The sequence below is a fragment of the Lepus europaeus genome, chromosome 15, assembly GCF_033115175.1.
Source record: "Lepus europaeus isolate LE1 chromosome 15, mLepTim1.pri, whole genome shotgun sequence".
In the NCBI taxonomy this organism is placed as follows: domain Eukaryota; kingdom Metazoa; phylum Chordata; class Mammalia; order Lagomorpha; family Leporidae; genus Lepus; species Lepus europaeus.
The window spans coordinates 71,101,075-71,120,375 of NC_084841.1; the positions used below are offsets into that span (position 1 = coordinate 71,101,075).

Consider the following 19,301-nt stretch of genomic DNA (forward strand, 5'->3'; position numbering starts at 1 on the left):
CGGGACAGAATCCGGCGCCCCAACCAGGACTAGAACCCTGGGGTGCCTGCGCTGTAGGCAGACCATTAGCCTATTGAGCCGTGGCGCCGGCCTAACATGCATTTTCTTAATAAGAGACAGAGTAAGGGAGAAATCCCTGACACTGGATAATGAAAACGTAGTTTTCTCAAAGGCAAAGCAGAAAGTTGGGCTAGAATACTGAGGAAGCAAGAAATCCCTAAGCTTCTAAATTGAAGAACAGGATTTTTCATCTTGTACATTAGCAGCAGTACTTGTGTTAAGAATGATTAGGGGGGAGATGATTATGTAACTATCTGGAATTACAACACTTCTATTAACATGTGCCAGACACAATACTAGGCCTAACTGATACAAAAATGAATAAAGCATAGTTTCAATCTTCTAGGAGTTCACATATATGAGGGTATTTCAACACTTGATCTTAGCCAAAAGGCCGAGAAGTGATTGAGGGTACTTCAAAACAAGTTGATTGGGGCCTGTGCCGTGGCTCATTTGGTTGATTCTCCACCTGCAGCGCTGGCATTCCATGTGGGCAACGGGTTCTAGTCCCGGTTGCTCCTCTTCCAGTCCAGCTCTCTGCTGTAGCCCGGGAGTGCAGTGGAGGATGGCCCAAGTGCTTGGGCCCTGCACCAGCACGGGAGTCCAGGAAGAAGCACCTGGCTCCTGGCTTCGGATAGGCACAACTCAGGCCGCTGCAGCCATTTGGGGAGTGAACCAATGGAAGGAAGACCTTTCTCTCTGTTCTCTCTCTCTCTCACTGTCTAGAACTCTACCTGTCAAATAAAAAAAAAAAAAAAAAAAAAAAAAAACAAAAAAAAAACAAACAAGTTGCTTTTGGTGAAAAAATTTGTAATCTTTGCATATAAAGGGTCTTCAAAAAGTTCATGAAAAAATATGTTGTGAAAAATTTATGTATGGGTTTCAAGTTTCTTTCACACCAAAATAAACTTTATATTTCAGTTCATTTTCTACAAACTGTTTGAAGTACCCTCATATTTTCAAACTGATAACAGGATATAAAAATAAAAGCAACAACTAAGCACAAACACACAAGTTAAAATTTCATTCTACAAATAGTGGTTTAATTGGAGATACCTTAATTCTCAGTTTCATTTATTTCACATGAAATTTGTATCAGATCTCAAACGTACAATTACATTAATGTCGTTAAAGAGGCTTAGATATGGAAGAGGAATACACATCTCCTTCATACGATTATAAAAAGGATTCTCCAATTAACTTAAAAACCCATAATTCCAAGTAATTTAGTGGAAACACTTTCAATACTGTAGTATACAAAGCACTAAGAAACTAAAAGCAATTTGTATTTAAAAACTATATTTTTTAAAAATTATAAAATTAGACTTTAAGACTAAATTATTTTAAACCAGCAATGTTAAGAATTGGAAATATACTTTATTTGAATGTACTTTAATTCATTTGGTGAAAATCCCTCCCACCCTATCAATATATAATGCTTTCATAAATGGACCAAAATGCTGATGTCCACACATAAGCCAGAAAAATTGGAGTAGAAAAATGTCAGTTGGTTCATTAGGGTCCACACCATTATTTTCTTCCATATTGGTGTTATGAAAAGTCCATTTTAGAGAGTGGCTGTATTTAAATTTTAAATTCTGTATTCTGAACAGAACATTAAAAAAAAGTCCAGTGGATTTTATAAATTAAATAAATGAGTTTCCAGGAAAACCAGGGTGCATAATTCTCTCCTGCGAATACTGGACTTAGAGGCAGAATCATTTGTGTAAGACTTTGGAAACCGTTCTCAGCTCTGGGCATGCTCTTATTGCCCAGCTGTTGTGGTGTCTTTGTAAGACACTGCAACTAGGAACTGTTTTTTTCCCTCGATTTAGGATGGTCATCCCACATGGTTGCAAAGCTTCATGTTTCTTGTGTTTCCTAGCAGCACGGGTCTCTAAAGAGTAGCAGCGGCCAAGATCATGATGTTATTCCCACTGTGCCCAGGAATATTCAAAGACTAAACTGTTTCTCGTTTTGCTTAAGTATGTGTTGTTTTAAGTATTGGACATATTGCCTATGCTTAATGTTATAGAACTATTTCAAGTACTTACAGGAAATTAAAACATCTAATTCACATAATGTTTCATTTCTAGAGTATAACAAATCATATAATAAATTCTCAGTTTTGATTCATTTCTTAAGACAGCCAAATAAAAAGATGCGATTCTAGGTTTTTTAGAGAATAATTTCTGCAGCCTACTAATGGAAGAACCTTCCCACGTACATTAAGCTTAGTTCACTATTCACCACAGGTGACTTTAACCATAAACCTTTGCCCTCTTGTATATAATCAGTTGTGTTGGTTTTGGGGTTTAAATGCTGTACAAAAACAATAAATAGCTCCGAATGGTTGTAGACCTGCTTCCTGTCTGGCCACATGGATGCTCTCTACTCTCCGGAACTGTGGCTTGGTCAGGACTATATCCTGTTTCAGCCCTTCTAATGGAAAGGGGTTTGTTTAAAGCATTTGTTTTACAACTGTCTTCCCTCTCAGGAAGTCAGTGTCTGTTTCACTAAGACAGCCTTGCACCATTCTGGTGATGTAAGAGGCAACGAAGCCTTCTGCAACTTAGTGCCAAGGAAGCTGATGATGCTGAAGTTAAGAGTTTTACAGAAGTTACTCAGAGTAACTGCTCTGTCTTATTTACACTCACCCAGATCCTGTTCTTTGCACTTTCACATTTCCGGAGTTTCAGAGTTTCTATCTAAATTCTACAACCCAATAAGCAACTAAGATGCTGGTGCTGTAGTGAATGAGTTGCCTGCACTTGTTTGATAGTGCAGTGTTTTGGAGTTAATGAGCAGCTCCCTAAAGCTTTATGTTTAAAGGAATCTTGCTAAGCATGACTTTTCTTGTTATTGTTATCTGCATTTGCTGGTCATCCAACTTATCCGTTTTTATTGGTTTGGTTTTGTTTTTTTTCTTCCAGGGGCAGAGGAAGGGCATCATATTAGAAGGGTTGAGTCTAAAGAAAATTTCTTAATTGTACAGATTTGTGCAATGATGATAAGAACACCTATAGAAATTTTATAACTGCTGACTCTTTGTGGTTGAAGCAAATAACTGGAACTCCAGTATCTGGAAGAGAGACAGTAAGTGCTCTGTTTGGATAGATAAAAAAATAGAATTCAGTGGGTAGATCCATTTCTTGTTCTCTGGAAGAGGGTGTTTCAAAGCTAGAAAAAGAAGATAGAAGAGACCCTATGAAGTCATTTCTCCAGCCTTTCTTAAGACTTTCTTTGAGGAAGGAAAGACTGGAAACTAACCCCAATTTACAGATTAGATGGTCTTAATTTATTTCAGGTTTTTTAAAGTAAGTACTCAGATGCCAAGACATCTAAGACATTAAGGGATCTTGTTAGGAATGTCAGTCCCTTGTGGTAGTTTCCAAAATTTCTACATTGAAGTGCTAAGACCATAGAGATAGTCAGAATAGACCAGGCGATATGGCTCACAGCTCTTTCTCAAGAATAAGCTTGGTGCAAACTATTTGGTGAACAATTTCTGGTAGACTTAACAGGTATACTCATTTTACAGGTGGCTCTTGGTCTAGTTACTGGAAATGTCTTTTAAAAATTTCTCATTTAAAGAGTCGATTATAATGAACAGCAAAAAAGTTAATAATGTGTCAATGTTATGAAGTGTGACTGATTATATTACAGAACCTAAAATGACTTTTGAGTTTCCCCCTCACTCGCTGGAATGCATCTCAATACTAACGGGATCCTGTTTGCTGGAACACGATGTCTTACAACAATGTCCAGCAGGTGTCTGGAGGCAGCAACACATGTAAGAAACTGACCTAAGAGCTTGGGTGAATAACTATTCAGATCTATGCAATTCTGATTTGTTTTTTTTTTGACTAAAATTGTCTATAATTCAAACAACAAATAAATTCAACCATACCATTAGGAAATCTCTCTCACACACTTACTCTCTGTTAAATGGATTAACTAGTAATAGTTTTTTTTTTTTTTTTAAGAGAGTAGTCAAATTGAGCCTTTTCATGACAGAGCTACAGGAAGAGAGAGAGAGAGAGAGAGAGATCGATCTTCCATCTGCTGGTTCATTTTCCATATGGCCAGGCCAAAGCCAGGAGCCAGGAGCTTCTTTTGGGTCTCCCACATGGGTGCAGAGACCCAAGCACCTGCACAATCTTCTGCTGCTTTTCCCAGGCCACTAGCAGGGAGCTGAGTCAGAAATGGAGCAGCTGGGACCTGAACTGATGCCCATATGGGATGCAGGAGGAAAAGGCAGTGGCTTTACCTTCTATGTCACAGTACTGGTCCCTCAAATTGAGTCTTCGGTGTAAGTGTATCCTCAGTTGTCAGAACTTTAATTCTGACTAGTGCCACTGGATCAGATTACATAGGGGAATAGACAATTCTTTTCCTTTATGTTATCTTCTATAAGCTGTTGCTCTTGTTCTCTACTTGAATTGTGAATGTCAACTGTGCAGTTAGCAGCTATTGTGTGATTTCAGAGAGAGTGCATCTCACACAGACTCCAACTTCTGGCTGGTGACCCCTGTACCAAAAATACAGTGACAGGTGGGAAGCACAGAAATTACATTATGATTTCAGATGCACCCCCAGATGAAATTCTCTGAGGTAGGTTTGAATTTCAGGGCTATTAACATACGCATTTATTGTGGTTTTATTTCTGCTTTCTTGTGTGATTTTTCTTTTTTTTCTAATTTGTGTTCCAGAATACTTATTTTAACTGTATCTATTCCCTTTACTCCAGTAAGTCAGGCCAAATACAGTAAGTGCTTCAAGTTAGTCTGAGAATCTCACTGGGATTTCCCAAGGCTCACCTTAGCCTCTGTGCTACAGACTTAGCTTTGCATAAAAACAAAAAAACTGAAACAAAAAAATAGAAAAACATAAACAAAAACAGCTTCATTCAAGTTGGTTCTCTTGGAGGCACACTTTGCTGTAAAATGAAAATTATCAAACTCAAGAGAACTTGGCAAAATCTCAAATAATTTCCTTAGTCCTATTGAGGAATAGTAGCCATTCCATGAACAGAATTTGCTCCCTTTTACAGGAAGCAAGAGGCCAACAGCAGATCACTGAGGGATTTTAAAGAAGAAACATACTCATCTTTAAATTCCACAGTTTGCCAAAACAATTTGTTCTATGGCAGAACTTAAATTGGCTCCAGGTGTAGCACCCAGACAATTTAGGACAACCACACAGTGACTGTTTAGCAAACATTCTTAATTATCTTGTTTTGAAAATAAGAGCCGGGCAGCCCCTGTTGGCCTGTTGTTTTCCTTGCCCAGGAGATGCACCCTGGCAGACTGAGAGCAGCTAATCAGGAGCTTTTCTCAGTCCTTTGTCCTTTCTTCTGGGAGATAATTCACACCCTGCCTCTCCACAGGGCTGGCAGTGTGGTAAGGCATTTCAGGTGGGGACTTGAGCCCCATCAGCCTGGCTGAGAACAATCTGTTCTGACACGCAGAGCCGCAGAGACACAAGAAGCCATCAACCTAACCTTTTCTTCTTTCCTCAGAGGGGGCACTGGGGAGCTTAAAACCCTTTTCCGTCAACGACCAAGACCCTTGGTTTGCTCCTTTCCTTCTCTCAAGACAAGGCAGTTCTGTCTAACCTGGTTTAAGAATTTCACTGAGAAAAGACCTAGATAGAAGACTGGAAGTTGCACCAGAAAAGCTGAGCAGAGGAAGGAGGCTTTCAGGAATCCAGTCCCTGTCCCGCATCACAAAGGTCTGTGAAGAAGAAGGGAGGTGAAATCTCAAGGTGAAAAAATTGGAGTGAGGATTTGGTACAAAACAAACAGTGAGAAAGCAAATGGTTATTCCAAACAGGGCAAAAGGGGGCATGATAGGGGTGAAATAAAAAATAATAACAAAGCAGTTATATTCATTGCTTTGTGTAACAAATAACAAATAAAGTTATTTATAACAAGTGTGTGTATGTAATTATAACTCTCAATAGTAAGGTAATAGAATGTTTTACTAAAATTTATCCAAGATAATTACACCAAAATATCAGTAGCATATAGATTCTGGATGTGCGCAAAACAGTAAAAATGAAACAAAAATGGAATTTATTGATAAAACTCGGATAGAACGAATGAATTACTCCAGAATTTGGTATATGTATATATATATATATATATCACATTTAAGATACACAGTTGTATGAGTCAGGAATCATTGATTTGTAAGGGATAAAAGCACAAAGCAACCTCTCTAAGGAGAAGAAAACAACAGGATTCCTTGGTACACACTCCTGGGGGTGGGGAGATGTGTGTCAGGTGGAAGAGAGCTCAATGGTGTTATCAGGATTCTGTCTCTGTCTCCATCTTTGTGTTGGCTTCATTCTGAAGACAGGCTCTTTGCATATGGCAGGGAGGAAGCCTGCTGTTAGCTCAACGTTATATCCGCTCGGTGATTGTAGTGGAAAAAGACCCAATATCTCTAGACCAGTCTCAGTGAAAATTATTATTATTGCTTAAGTCATGAGACTAGTTGTGAATCAATAGCTGTGCTTTGATTGGCTCAGGCTGGGTCATGTGACCACCCTTCAGTCGGCAAGGAGAGTTGGATCCCATGTGAAACAGTCCAAATCAGAGCACATAAGAGAAAACAGTGCTATTACAATGTATTAGAGTCACAGTGCATGGTAATTTCCTTATGCGCTGCAAATTACTAGATTTCTTGAATTTGGCACATAAAAGTCACATTTCTAATAGAACTTCTGAAACTGGAGAGTAATACATAGAGTGCCATAAAAATGTGTCATAACTCCATGTCTCTCAGCTTTTCCTATTTCCCATAAACTATTCATATCAAATGTCCAGGGAAAAGAAACATTAAGTGAGTAAACCAACAAAAATTCCCAGCTGTAGTGATATTTTTAATTTTGGGGAGTGGAAAAGATCATTTATGGGAACTGAGTTTGAAAAATCAAGTTTGAAACCACCTTAATGGCAAAAGAACACAGCAACAGTTTTTATAAATACAAGTAACCTGGACCGAGGGTAGAGCCCACTTATCAGAATGAATGCTCTTCATGTGCAATCTGCTTGCTACATTCCAGCCAAGTGAGAAATCAAAGTTATCTGAGTGCAAGTAAATCTATTTTCAAGTCTTACAGGAAAACAGCACTGTAAGAAAAGTGTGATAATTCTGTCGACTCTGACTTCAGCGGCAGAGAAGTAAAGTTCTTGTAACTGAAACTTAATGATTGTGACGGTGGTACGCTACAGCTACGTTCAGTGTCCCGCTGTGTGAGACAGATGACAGCCAACAAATGCACAAAACGAGTGCCACTCCTCAGAGGAGCAATCCTCCATCAAGATCTACTGGTGGTTAATTGAAAACAAATCAGTATTTGTTATTAAAGTAATTAAAAACGTGTTTACACTCTTCAGTGCTATTTGTATATATATAGATAGATGGGGTGTTATAACCTTTGATTATGTAGTATGAAAGTCAATGAATTAAAAATTTTCAGAATATGTCTTATAGCAAAGTCACATACTACAATTGGTGGTGTTGCCATCCTCAGTAGCTTTGCTAATCCTCCACTGTTGAATTAATGATCTTCAGCAGTGATATTCAGAAGTCAATAATAAATTCAAACTTTGTGCAAACCTTACTGATCTTCAATTAAGAGATATGTTAGTGAGTGGGAGGCAAATAAATATTCATCATGAAATGATAATCCAAGTGTTTTATGGTAAATTATTGTGAAAGTCTGGAAAGAACATTACCTGTCCCACACCACCCTTAGAACAACCGATTCTAATTTGAAAATTAGTCTGAGAGTTAAGGGAAAGAAAGTGACAGAGAGGAAGGAAGTCTCAAGCTTGCTTCCTTTTTACCCTCCCAATTCCATGAAAACAAGCAAACAGAAACCGTGAAAAGGAAGGTGTTATAAATAATAAGTTTGGCAGTTTTGACAACTACATAACCTCCTATTTTAAGCTTCTCATTTTACACAGGTAAAATAAAAAGTATCTGGAGTTTCATGTTGATGATGAACACAAGACGTATTAAAGTGTTGATGTTTCTGGGGCCGGTGCTGTGGTGCAGTGGGTGTGGCCTGAATACCATATGAGTACCAACTGGAGTCTTAGTTGCTCCACTTTCAGTGCCGCTCTCAATTAATGTGCCTGGGGAAGCAGAGAGAGATGGTCCAAGTACTTGGGCCCTTGCCACCCACATGACAGGTCAAGACAGAGTTCCAGTCTCCTATGTTCAGTCTAGCCCAGGCCCTGCCATTGTGGCCATTTGGGAGAGTTAATTAGTGGATAGAAGATAGATCTTTCTCTCTCTCTCTCTCTGTCTCTCTCTTTCTCTGATAGTGGTTGTCAGTTGGCTATTTTTCATTATAATTTTTGTTAAGTCTTTCTTTTTAAGATTTATTTTTATTTATTTGAAAGACTGAGTTCCAGGGAGAGGTAGATCCAGAGAGAGAGAGAGAGAGAGAAAGTCTTCCACCCACTGGTTTACTCCCCTAATGACTGCAACAGCCAGTGCTGAGTTGATCTGAAGCCAGGAGCCAGGAGCTTCTTCCAGGTCTCCCACAAGGGCCCAGGGACCCAAAGACTTGGGCCATCTTCCACTGCTTTCCCAGGCCACAGCATAGAGTTGGATCACAAGTGGAGCAGCTGGGACTTGAATCAGTGCTCATGTATGATGCTGACATGGCAGGCTGGGGCTTTATCCTGCTGCACCACAGCATAGGCCCCTTGTTAAGTCTTTAAGTAATAAGTTAGTGATATTTATAAGGATCTATGTAGCTAAGAGCTTGGGCCTTTCGTTTAGACCTAGTTTGAACTCTAGGTGATTTTATGACTTCAGTAAACTAGGTAACACTCTGACCAATTTTCCCTCTTCCTTGAAATAGGGATAATGTATGCATTCATTTAATAGAGGACCGAGCTAACGAGAGAGAGCATAGGAACAATACTCTCCACAATGCCTGTGTCATGTGATAGCTATTATTATTATTTAGTCAAATACACAATAGTATCAACAGAACTTACTAAAAGCTCTCATTTCTGGATTTCAAAAATGGAAAAAATATTTGTCATGATTTTTTGAGTAACTGGAATATATCAAACATTGGGCCAGTAGGCTTGTCTCAGTTTCTCATTTTATCCTCTTTGTATGAAGTAGAACTTGTCTTTCCAGATTTATAAATGAAAAAAACTTAAGGCAAGAGAGATTAGGCATACAAACTAATTACATCTTTTTGAAAACTTTTAGTGATGTTAGGTAGAAATTGTTTTAATAATGAAGGGATTCTCAAAGATTTACTTCGTTTTAGTGTATTAAGTGGAGGATATTATGTATCATAAGTTATAGTTATGTCTAAGTGCTCCCAAAAGATATATCATTCTTGGGCTCTTCTTTAAAATTAATTAAGTTCCTCAAAAAAAAAAAAAAAAAAAAAGAATGCTTAAAAAAAAAAAAAAGAAGTGAAATCAACTTCGAGATGCAAATGACTTTGAACAGCCCTTGTCTTGACCTTTGGACAGTTTTATTTTTTTTTTCATACAGTTTGTTGAACTCTTTACTTGGTATAGAGTCAATCTTCTGTGTATGGGGTTAATTGAAGATAGATCTTAATTGAGAATGAGACTGGGAGTGGGAGAGGGAGCAGGAGGAGGGGTGGGAGTGTAGGTGGGAGGGCGGGTATGGTGGGAGGAATCACTATGTTCCTAAAATTGTACAAATGAAGTGCATGAAGTTTGTATTCCTTAAATAAAAGGTTTCTTTGGGGAAAAAAATAATACAAGGGTAGGCGATTGTGCAATGGTTTAGACCTTGTTTGGGATGATGGCATGCCTCATTAGAGTGCCTGGGTTTGATTCCTGGTTTCACTCCCAATGCTAGCTTCCTAATGTGCATTCTGGGAGGCACAGTAATTAGGTTCCCATTACTCATATGGGAGACCCAGATTGAGTTCCAGACTACTGTCTTCAGCCTGGCCCAGCCCTGATTTTGTGAGCATTTAGGGGAGTGACACCAGTGGATGGAAGATGTCTGTGTGTCTCTGTATTTCTTTCTGCCTTTGAAATAAAATGAAAAGCAAAATGTTTAACAATAACAAATCCCCACAATTCTTTCTCTGCGATTAATTTTAGATGGTAGAAAACAGAAAATTGTCCGTATTGTGCCTTAGGGTATTTTCTGTTAAATTTCTTTAGATTATTTAACCTTAGAGCCTAGGGTAAGAAAAGTGCTGCACATGTGGGAATGTCTGTGTATAACATTCTTTCTTCCTTTGGAAAATAAAACAGAAAGTGATGTGGAGATGAGAGGCATTCAGAAAAGTCAATGTGTCAGATTCCAAATAAAAATTACAGTGTGTTGGCAAACTTTGTTTTAAATATTTGTCAATCAAAATGATAGAAAGTTTATGCTACTATAATGACTGTTTTAAAGATTACTTTATATGAGTGAAGTTGAAAATCTTTTCCTTTGATTATTGTGTGTATCCCTTGCCTATTTTCCTCCTGGACTATGATCTTTATACTTATTTGTTGAACTATTTATTTTCTGGAACCAAAAAGCCTTTGAATATAATTTAAGTTGAAGATATGCTATCTCAACAAATAACAAATTCAATATTTTATAAAAAATGAGTTACAAAATTATAAAAACCCAAGTTAATCCTGTATTGGTTAGAATGATTTATTCAGAGAAATAGTTTGATTTTTAATCTTAGTGAGCTTTTATCCTTAGTGAAGTTATACAAATGGACCAATGATATGTAGACCTACTTGTCCCTTTAATTAGGTCTTAAATATACAAAGAAAAATAACACTTCCTTTGTACCTTGTCTTCCTCTCTACCTCAGAGAGGATCCATCAGTATCAGGAAGTTTTAATTAATAGAGGGAGAATTAATAAGTGGTAGAGGAAGTATGAAAGGAGGTCCAAGATGGGACAGCTGTGAGAAAATTCTGCTTGTTGTAGTTATACTTTGAGGTTCTACTAACTGACAGCAGATTATCATCTATAAAGACAAGATAAACCATAAACATGGGAGCCCAATGAAGATAAGGTTTTGCCTAAGAGGCTCATAACCATAGTGGTTATCATCACCCTCTGTATCCTGAGGAATAATATCCAGGAAGTGAATTTTTCCCTTCTTGTAGACTGAACTGCGAATACCTTCTCCTAGTTCTGTCTTTTCATTCTTCCACAATACTGGAAGCAACTAGGCTCTTTCCGTTATTAATGCTTGATATTAAGACTTTTAAAACTTGATGGACTGTAATTCTTTATGCTAGTCCATGTCATCATCTGAGATATTCCATATGACAGAGCTTAGAGGAAGAATTTGTGCTCTAGTAATTATTGGAAAACAGTCACACAAAGCAGCAGTGAGAGGTGGGGGAAGGAGAATAGGGAGGTAGGAGAAGCCAAGACAAAGGCAAGTACTGAGTTGGTCAATGCTATGGGTGATAAGAATTCAGTCTGTGTAGGGAGGATGTGAAACACCTCTCAGGATTGTCCACCTGAGGATGGGCAGGAAGAAGCATTAGGCTGACTCTGCCCCCTACTAACTGAGGGTTACCCAGGGTTACTACTGCCCAACAGCAGGTGTGTGTCTGCTGAGTGGGATCCGGCAGGACTCTCAGAGCACAGAATTGGAAAGGCCCTGGGCAGCCCATCCCTTGGGGCTGTCAGCACCAAATGTATCACAACAAACAATTAATTGATCTCTAGAGCCATGGCTGGAGTCCAAGGTGGGGTCTAGGAAAAAGAGATTGAGCATCTGACCAAACACAAAAGTCGTTCTGGGTTAGGAAATTTGAAATGTTTTTATGACAGACCTATGTATCTTAGATGTAGAATCTGGGTTCCACATCTGCACTGTGGGTCATGTTGGAGCAGTTAGGCACCACTTTTGTGTCTTACTTGCTATAATGTAGAATAATAGATGCTCACAGTAAGGATGTGATAATGAGCACTATAGGAAAAGCTTTTGGTGCACATGGCTTAGAAGATGTTAAGTCATATAGAAAAGGACATTTATAATTGAATCACATAAATTTAAAAGACCTTCACAAGGGACTGGCACTGTGGCGCAGTGGGTTAAAGCCCCAGCCTGCAGCGCTGGCATCCCATATGGGTGCCAGTTCAAGTCCCAGCTGCTCCTCTTCCAATCCAGCTCTCTGCTATGGCCTGGGAAAGAAGTAGAAGATGGCCCAAATCCTTGGGCCCCTGCACCCGCATGGGAGACCTGGAAGAAGCTCTTGGCTCCTGGCTTTGGATCAGCTCAGTTCTGGCTGTTGCAGTCATTTGGGGAGTGAACCAGTGGAATTGAAGACTTCTACCTCTCTCTGTAACTGTCCTTCAAATAAAAAAAATAATTCTTTAAAAAAAAACTTGAGAAAAATGATTTCTGTTGAATCACACAGCAATCCATGAGATAAATAGGTCTTGTGATAAGTAAGCGTATTGAGACACATAAAGATCTATGCTTTAAGTAAAATCTCTTATCTGGCAAGGAGCAATGCCAAATTTCTGCCTCTTCTAAGTGTTTAATATTTTTTCATTTTTAGCAAATACTAAAACTGCTAAACTGGTCTGCAATTTGTAAATTACAACTTAGCTAAAAATACAATTTGTAGGTCCCAGGCTTAATTGCAATGAATTAATGCTTATTCACTTACTGAACTTGGTGAATAGCTCATTCCCTATCATTGATTTTAGTGTCAAAAATTGGGGAAGGCATTACTAAGTAATTTTCCCATGTCCGAATGCATTATAGAAGGAGCAGAACAATTATCTTCACTTACTTCTTCCTGTTCATTAAATTAGTTATTCCTATAGTCTTCTTAAATAAAGTTCTTAGGAAGCCATTGATCTGTCGAATGATTCAGGTTAAGGATGAACATTTGGATGTTACTTCTTTTTAAAAAAAAGCCTAAGTAACTATGGAAAAAGTACACAGACTATTTTATAATTCAGAGGCAGAGTTACATAAAAATTGATCCAAAATTCATCATTTAAAAGAAATGTTAGTGATCACAATAATTTTACGAAGATTATTCTGGTCATTTTTAAATTTAATGAAAGTACATTGTAATTCTATACCACAGCTTAAAAAACATCATCATGTGTTCTCTTTTGTGATATTGATTACCAACCCGCTCTCCTCTAAGCCTCTTACATATATACATATATGCTAGCTCATTTAATCCTCACAGTAGCCTTATCAGATGGGAAAAATTATTTCCATTTTTTAGAAGAGCAAATTGAGACACCAAGAGGTTAAGGGACTTGTTCAATTTCATATATTAATTAATATACTAATTAATGGCAAAAATGTAGTTGCCAACCCAAGTGGCAGGGCTCTGATGACTATATTCTTAATCACTTTGCCTATTTCCCTGCAAAGTTTCTGAAAATAAAGTTGTTGGAATCTGAGTTTATAAAGCACAGGTGGGTCTAATTACTGACATGGATTTTTGTTCAGTGGATTCTCCTGAGACCTTTCTCAGCTGACATGTATAGCAGAACTACCAATTGAAATGTTTAACAAGAATATGAAATGGACCACAGAAAAAATGTGCAGAGGTGCCTGCGTTTATTTTATTTGTCTATGTTTATTTTAGTGGTCTTTATCAAAGTTTTCATATTCCATACCATCTGTGTTGTCTTAGACAGCTAGAAGCAGAAGTTTAAATTGGTTTAAAAAGAAAATGAGGGCCGGCGCTGCGGCTCACTTGGTTTTATTCCTCTGCCTTCGGTGCTGGAATCCCATATGGGTGCCAGGTTCTAGTCCCGGTTGCTCTTCTTCCAGTCCAGCTCTCTGTTGTGCCCCGGGAGGGCAGTGGGGGATGGCCCAGGTGCTTGGGCCCCTGCACCTGCATGGGAGACCAGGAAGAAGCACCTGGCTCCTGGCTTTGGATTGGCACAGCACTGGCTGTAGCAGCCATTTAGGGAGTGAACCAACGGAAAGAAGACCTTTCTCTCTGTCTCTCTCTCTCTCTCTCACTGTCTAGAACTCTACCTGCCAAGTAAATAAAAAAAAATAAAATGAAATTTATTGGCAGATAAATATGAGTTAAAAATTAATGGTGATTTGGATCTTGACTAATCAAAGAGATCTTTTTTTTTTTTAAATCTCTTTCTATCTCTAGTTTTGGTATTCTGATTTATTGACCTCAGATAGACTGTCTGTCTGTGACCTCAATGCTGACCATAGAAACACCAAAATTACATTATCTTGAGGGCTCCCAATCTCAGATGGAAGCTCCTTCCATCCAGCATTCATATCAGTTGCCAGAAAAGAACTGATTGGCTACACATGGATTCTTGTGTCTGCTCCTGGAGTAGTCATTCCTGGGGCACATGATGCTTGCTTAGTCAACCTGTGTTAATACAGAGGATGTGTTACTAGAATCACATCAAACAGGTGAAGAACAATTTCCCCAGCTACACCCCCCACACCCCTGAAGTAAAAAAGAAATGTCAGCTGTGTTACCAATAAGTTGTGGTTTCTTGGGTTTCCAAAATCTTCAGGTCCTTTCTAAACACTTCATGACAATGGCAATGGCAATACATATTGCTGGATCTTGTTTTCTCATTTTCCCTGGCAATGAGAGAGTGAAGTTGAATCACAGAGATCCTGCCTATTATTTAGCATCTTCATCAAAGGAAAAAACCATACATTTGTATTACTTACAATGGGTTCTTCATTGCTTCTGGTGGTTAATCAAAGTAAGCTATTCAATTTGAAATGCAAACGTTATAATCTGAACTTTGTGGCCAACATAACACTGTCCATAAGATATGCCTGATAACTCGTAAGCATAGCCCTTCTGCAAACTCATCTTCCATGGTTCCTTCTGAGTCATTTATGTTGCAGTCATGGAAAACCACTGTAAATTCCACAAATGGGCCCTCCTTTTACACGGTAGCATGCTGTCATTCTTATTGGAATGTCTTTATCTGTCATCTACACTCTTGATTCTAAGGAAATCTACCACGTCCACTGTCATTACAGTCTTGCATTGACCTAACTTCTGTCCCTATCTCCTCCACTCTGCTCTAGTCATAGCCTTTTGAACTAGGAAGGGTGGATGCTTCAATTCATACAGTAACCTCTTCATGAGATAGTATTGTTATCCTCAAATTATCTTTAATGGAATCAAGGTCCTGCAACATTTCATACATTTGGTAAATGATGGAGTCAAAATACAAATCCAGGCAGGCTGATTTCCAAACCTATATTCTTTTTATTTTATTTTTTGACAGGCAGAGTTAGACAGTGAGGGAGAGAGACAGAGAGAAAGGTCTTCCTTCTGTTGGTTCACCCCCCCAAATGGCTGCTGCAGCTGGCACACCGCACCGATCCGAAGCCAGGAGCCAGGTGCTTCCTCCTGGTCTCCCATGTGGGTGCAGGGCCCAAGCACTTGGGCCATCCTCCACTGTCCTCCTGGGCCACAGCAGAGAGCTGGACTGGAAGAGGAGCAACCGGGACAGAACCAGCGCCCCAACCAGGACTAGAACCCGGGGTGCCAGTGCCGCAGGCAGAAGATTAGCCTTGTGAGCCAAAGCACTGGCCCAAACCTATATTCTTAATCACTATAAGTTGCCTCTCATTCAAATGATACTTATGGAATAAGTAGATTAACCAGTATTGAGAACAAATCCTAATACTATCATGTGACTGGGAAAAATAACAACTAAAAATAAAAAGAAATCAAAATGACATCACTTTATTTAGACACAAGACAAGGAAGACAGAGCTTTCACATGTTATGAATATAATATTGATTGGCTAGAGCTTTTTGGATAAAATGAGGATTGTTGTTTGTAGAACAAAATGTATGCTTCTGCGAGAAATTTTTGACCTACTGGACTCAGAGCATTTGATTTAGATGCATACATACACTCCTTTCTAGTATGAACTGTTAATTCAACATACACATTTAATATTTAATTTTCTCCTTGAGGCAAGAGTCAAACTTATGGTAACCCACCTACGCTTGTTCTTCCTTTTATGAAATTTCACTGGGTGTCTGTCCTTTGACATTTCATGAGCAAGATTTCCCGAATGTGCTGCTGAACCTTGTCTGCGTTGGCTTGAAATTCAGCTGTGTTTGGTGAGGTGTGACACACGGAGAACTGAAAACTGGCAGGATGTGGTTCCTTTTTCCTGATAACACTGACTTCTAGGACAAATACCTCATTTAGAATGGAAATAAAGAAGAGATGGTGGTTCATGCAAAAACTAACCAAATAGAAACTCCAAGTAAACAACAACAGCAAAAAACCTTTAAAGGAATCATATATTTTCTACAGAACAGAATATGGATCCAAATGTTAATAACTTTAGACCCCAAATAGTAGAAATGGTCATCATATTCCATATCCAGGAACAATTTCTCTGCCATTTAACAGCTTTATTTAAGTCATTCCTAATGTAATTCCATTTAGAAGACCATTGTTCTCACTAATTTGTTGGCTTCTCCCTAGTTAAAGGTAACTGGTCCTATTTTTGTCTGTACTCTACCGATTACTTGATGAATGTTTCAGTGTCATTTCAGATACATTGCTCACTGCTGAGAACTTCACTAGCTTTCTTTCATTCTTTAAGCAGAGTGCTCTCTATTTTTGACTCTTCAAATGCTATGTCTTGAGATTAATTGCAAACAAGTAGTCACAGAAAAAAATATTTTATCTTAAAATTAGATACTATTTTTATCATCTTCATCAAAGATTTATCACAAAGTCTTTAGAGCTATGCTTTTGTACATTTGTTTAAACTTCTCAATATTTACACTCTCTTTAATCTGTTCACTGCACATAAGATAGGCAGAAATGAGAGTTCCACGAGGAATTAGTTCTCAACACTCAGGGATCTTTACACAATAAGCTCCTAATGAATTCATGATTATTTTGGTTAATCTACTCCATTAGAAAAGATATTGGTACTGGCTGCCTGTAATATGCTCACACACGTTTCTACTTCCGTGTTTTTACATTCCTTTCCCAGGGGATGGTCCCAAGGACTCACACAAACTTGAAGTCTGATTCTTTATGTGTGCTGACACCTGATGGGACTCCTGAATCTCTTCTCAATCTGATCTCATCTCAGTTGTCCAGAACTTTGAGGTCTTACATTTGGTGACTCACTCAAATCTGATAAAGCCTGCACCTAGAACTCAGCATAAAGAAAGGGTATCACTAACTCCAAACGGATTTTCCAAGATAGGAATTTAATGTTTCAGTCTGAACTATTGCTACTGACCTGGATCTCCTGAACTCCAGACCAAGGTTCTTCTGCTCTCAACTCCTACAAACCTCAGTCAGTCACAACTCTGCCCACTGATGTCCTTTCCTGACCTTGATCTACTGGCTTATTCCTAAACTTTGCTTCAGCCCATATGATTATTTCCATCTGTACAGTGAAAAACAATGATCCTGGTTCTTATAACCTGCATGTGGACAAGACCTTGGGCTGCACAGAGCATTGACAAGGTGGAATAGTTGAGTTACTTTTCCTTCCTCACAAAAGAACAATGATTACTAATACATGGGTGCATACATGGTGTATACTGGGTGTCCAGCTTAAATAATTTGAATATTAAGTTCCCTGTTTCTGGAATAATAAGAGTATCTATGCATATACTACATTAAATTCCAACTCCAGGGGCTGTGCCAAATGAGGGACTTGATTTATGGATTTCTAGTTTGCCCTGGTAATGACTATCATCCTCATCATCATTTATGGAGTGCTTTGAACTCTAATATATATTTTACATGTTTAATTTTAATTCATCATCAGCACAAAGGTATTAACCTTCTCAGGGAAATAGGCTCATAGATGCTAAATATAACAGCAGAACAAGAATTTTAACTGATAAGATTGATGTTTTGACAACATAGGACAACATTATAAACATCAAGAGACAAAAAATGGTATGTCAATAAGCAATGCATGTATCTAGTTACATTGTTTGTAGGTAAAGAGATTTATTGTCCTATTGGACACACAAGTGAACAATGGTATCCTGAGTCTAAAAGTAATAGGATAATGAGCCTGATTCTCTTCACATACAATTCACCAACCTTTTAAACCTTTTACCCACACTGTTTCCACATTAGAAGCTCAAAATGCACCCCCACCTCTGTCTCTCTCCCTCTTTCTGGACAAGCATAACTATGGCCAAAAATAGCCTTGAAAAAATCAGGCAAACTATATAAGCAATGCCTCCCATTATGTGGCTGATATCATTATTATCTTTTTTTTTTTTTTTTGCTTAAGACTTATTTATTTATTTGAAAGCGAGAGCTACACAGAGAGAGAATGAGAGACAGAGAGGGAGAGAGAGAGGGAGGGAGAGGGGGAGAGGGAGAGGGAGGGAGAGAGAGAGAGAGAGAGAGAGAGAGAGGCACTCCATCCAACTGGGAGGTCCGCTCCCCAGTTGGCTTCAATAGCCCGAACTGTGCTGATAAGAAGCCAGGAACCAGGAGCCTCTCCCGGGTCTCCCACCCAGGTGCAGGGGACCAAGGACCTGGGCTATCTTCCACTACCTTCCCAGGCCACAGCCGAGAGCCAGATCGGAAGTGGAGCAGCTGAGACTTGAACTGGCGCCCACATGGGATGCCAGCACCGTAGGCAGTGGCTTCTCCTGCTATGCCACAGAGCCCACCCCTGCCTGAATTCTAGGTGAGAGCTGATTTCCAACAACAACAAGTTGCACTGGCTGAATGAATAACTATTGAGATGCAGCAGACTCTGGGTAAATCTACTGTCTTTGAGACTAGAAAATGGAGTTTCCTGAGGCTCATAAAGTTAATATTAATTGCTATAAGATTTCTCTAGAGATGCTATTTTACTGTGGGATACTCTAGATTTATGGCACAGTTCCAACCAAGGTTCTGGATTCTTTCTTCCAGCGCCTTATACATTCATGAATCAAAACACAGACTCAGAAATTAATGGAAGTGTAAGACTTAAGATCACAATTCCAAAACATTGGTGCAGAAAAAAAAAAAAAAGAAAATACTTTGAATGAAAGCTTAGTTTAATTTACTAGTTAGATATTAAATTTTAAGGACTATTGACAATTTAAAATGGCTGGGAGATTACTAAGAAAAACAAGTTGATGGCCGGCGCCGTGGCTCAATAGGCTAATCCTCCGCCTTGCGGCGCCGGCACCCCGGGTTCTAGTCCCAGTTGGGGCGCCGGATTCTATCCCGGTTGCCCCTCTTCCAGGCCAGCTCTCTG

At 38.9% G+C, this 19,301-nt stretch overlaps 1 protein-coding gene and 1 pseudogene across 1 annotated transcript in view; one reads left to right on the forward strand and one right to left on the reverse strand.

Annotated features, from left to right (window-relative positions):
- The window catches only part of SLCO6A1 (solute carrier organic anion transporter family member 6A1), a 138,109-nt gene that overhangs the window by 12,603 nt on the left and 106,205 nt on the right, over positions 1-19,301 (forward strand). The window lies entirely within an intron of this gene.
- LOC133774770 (U2 spliceosomal RNA) lies at positions 289-466 on the reverse strand (annotated as a pseudogene).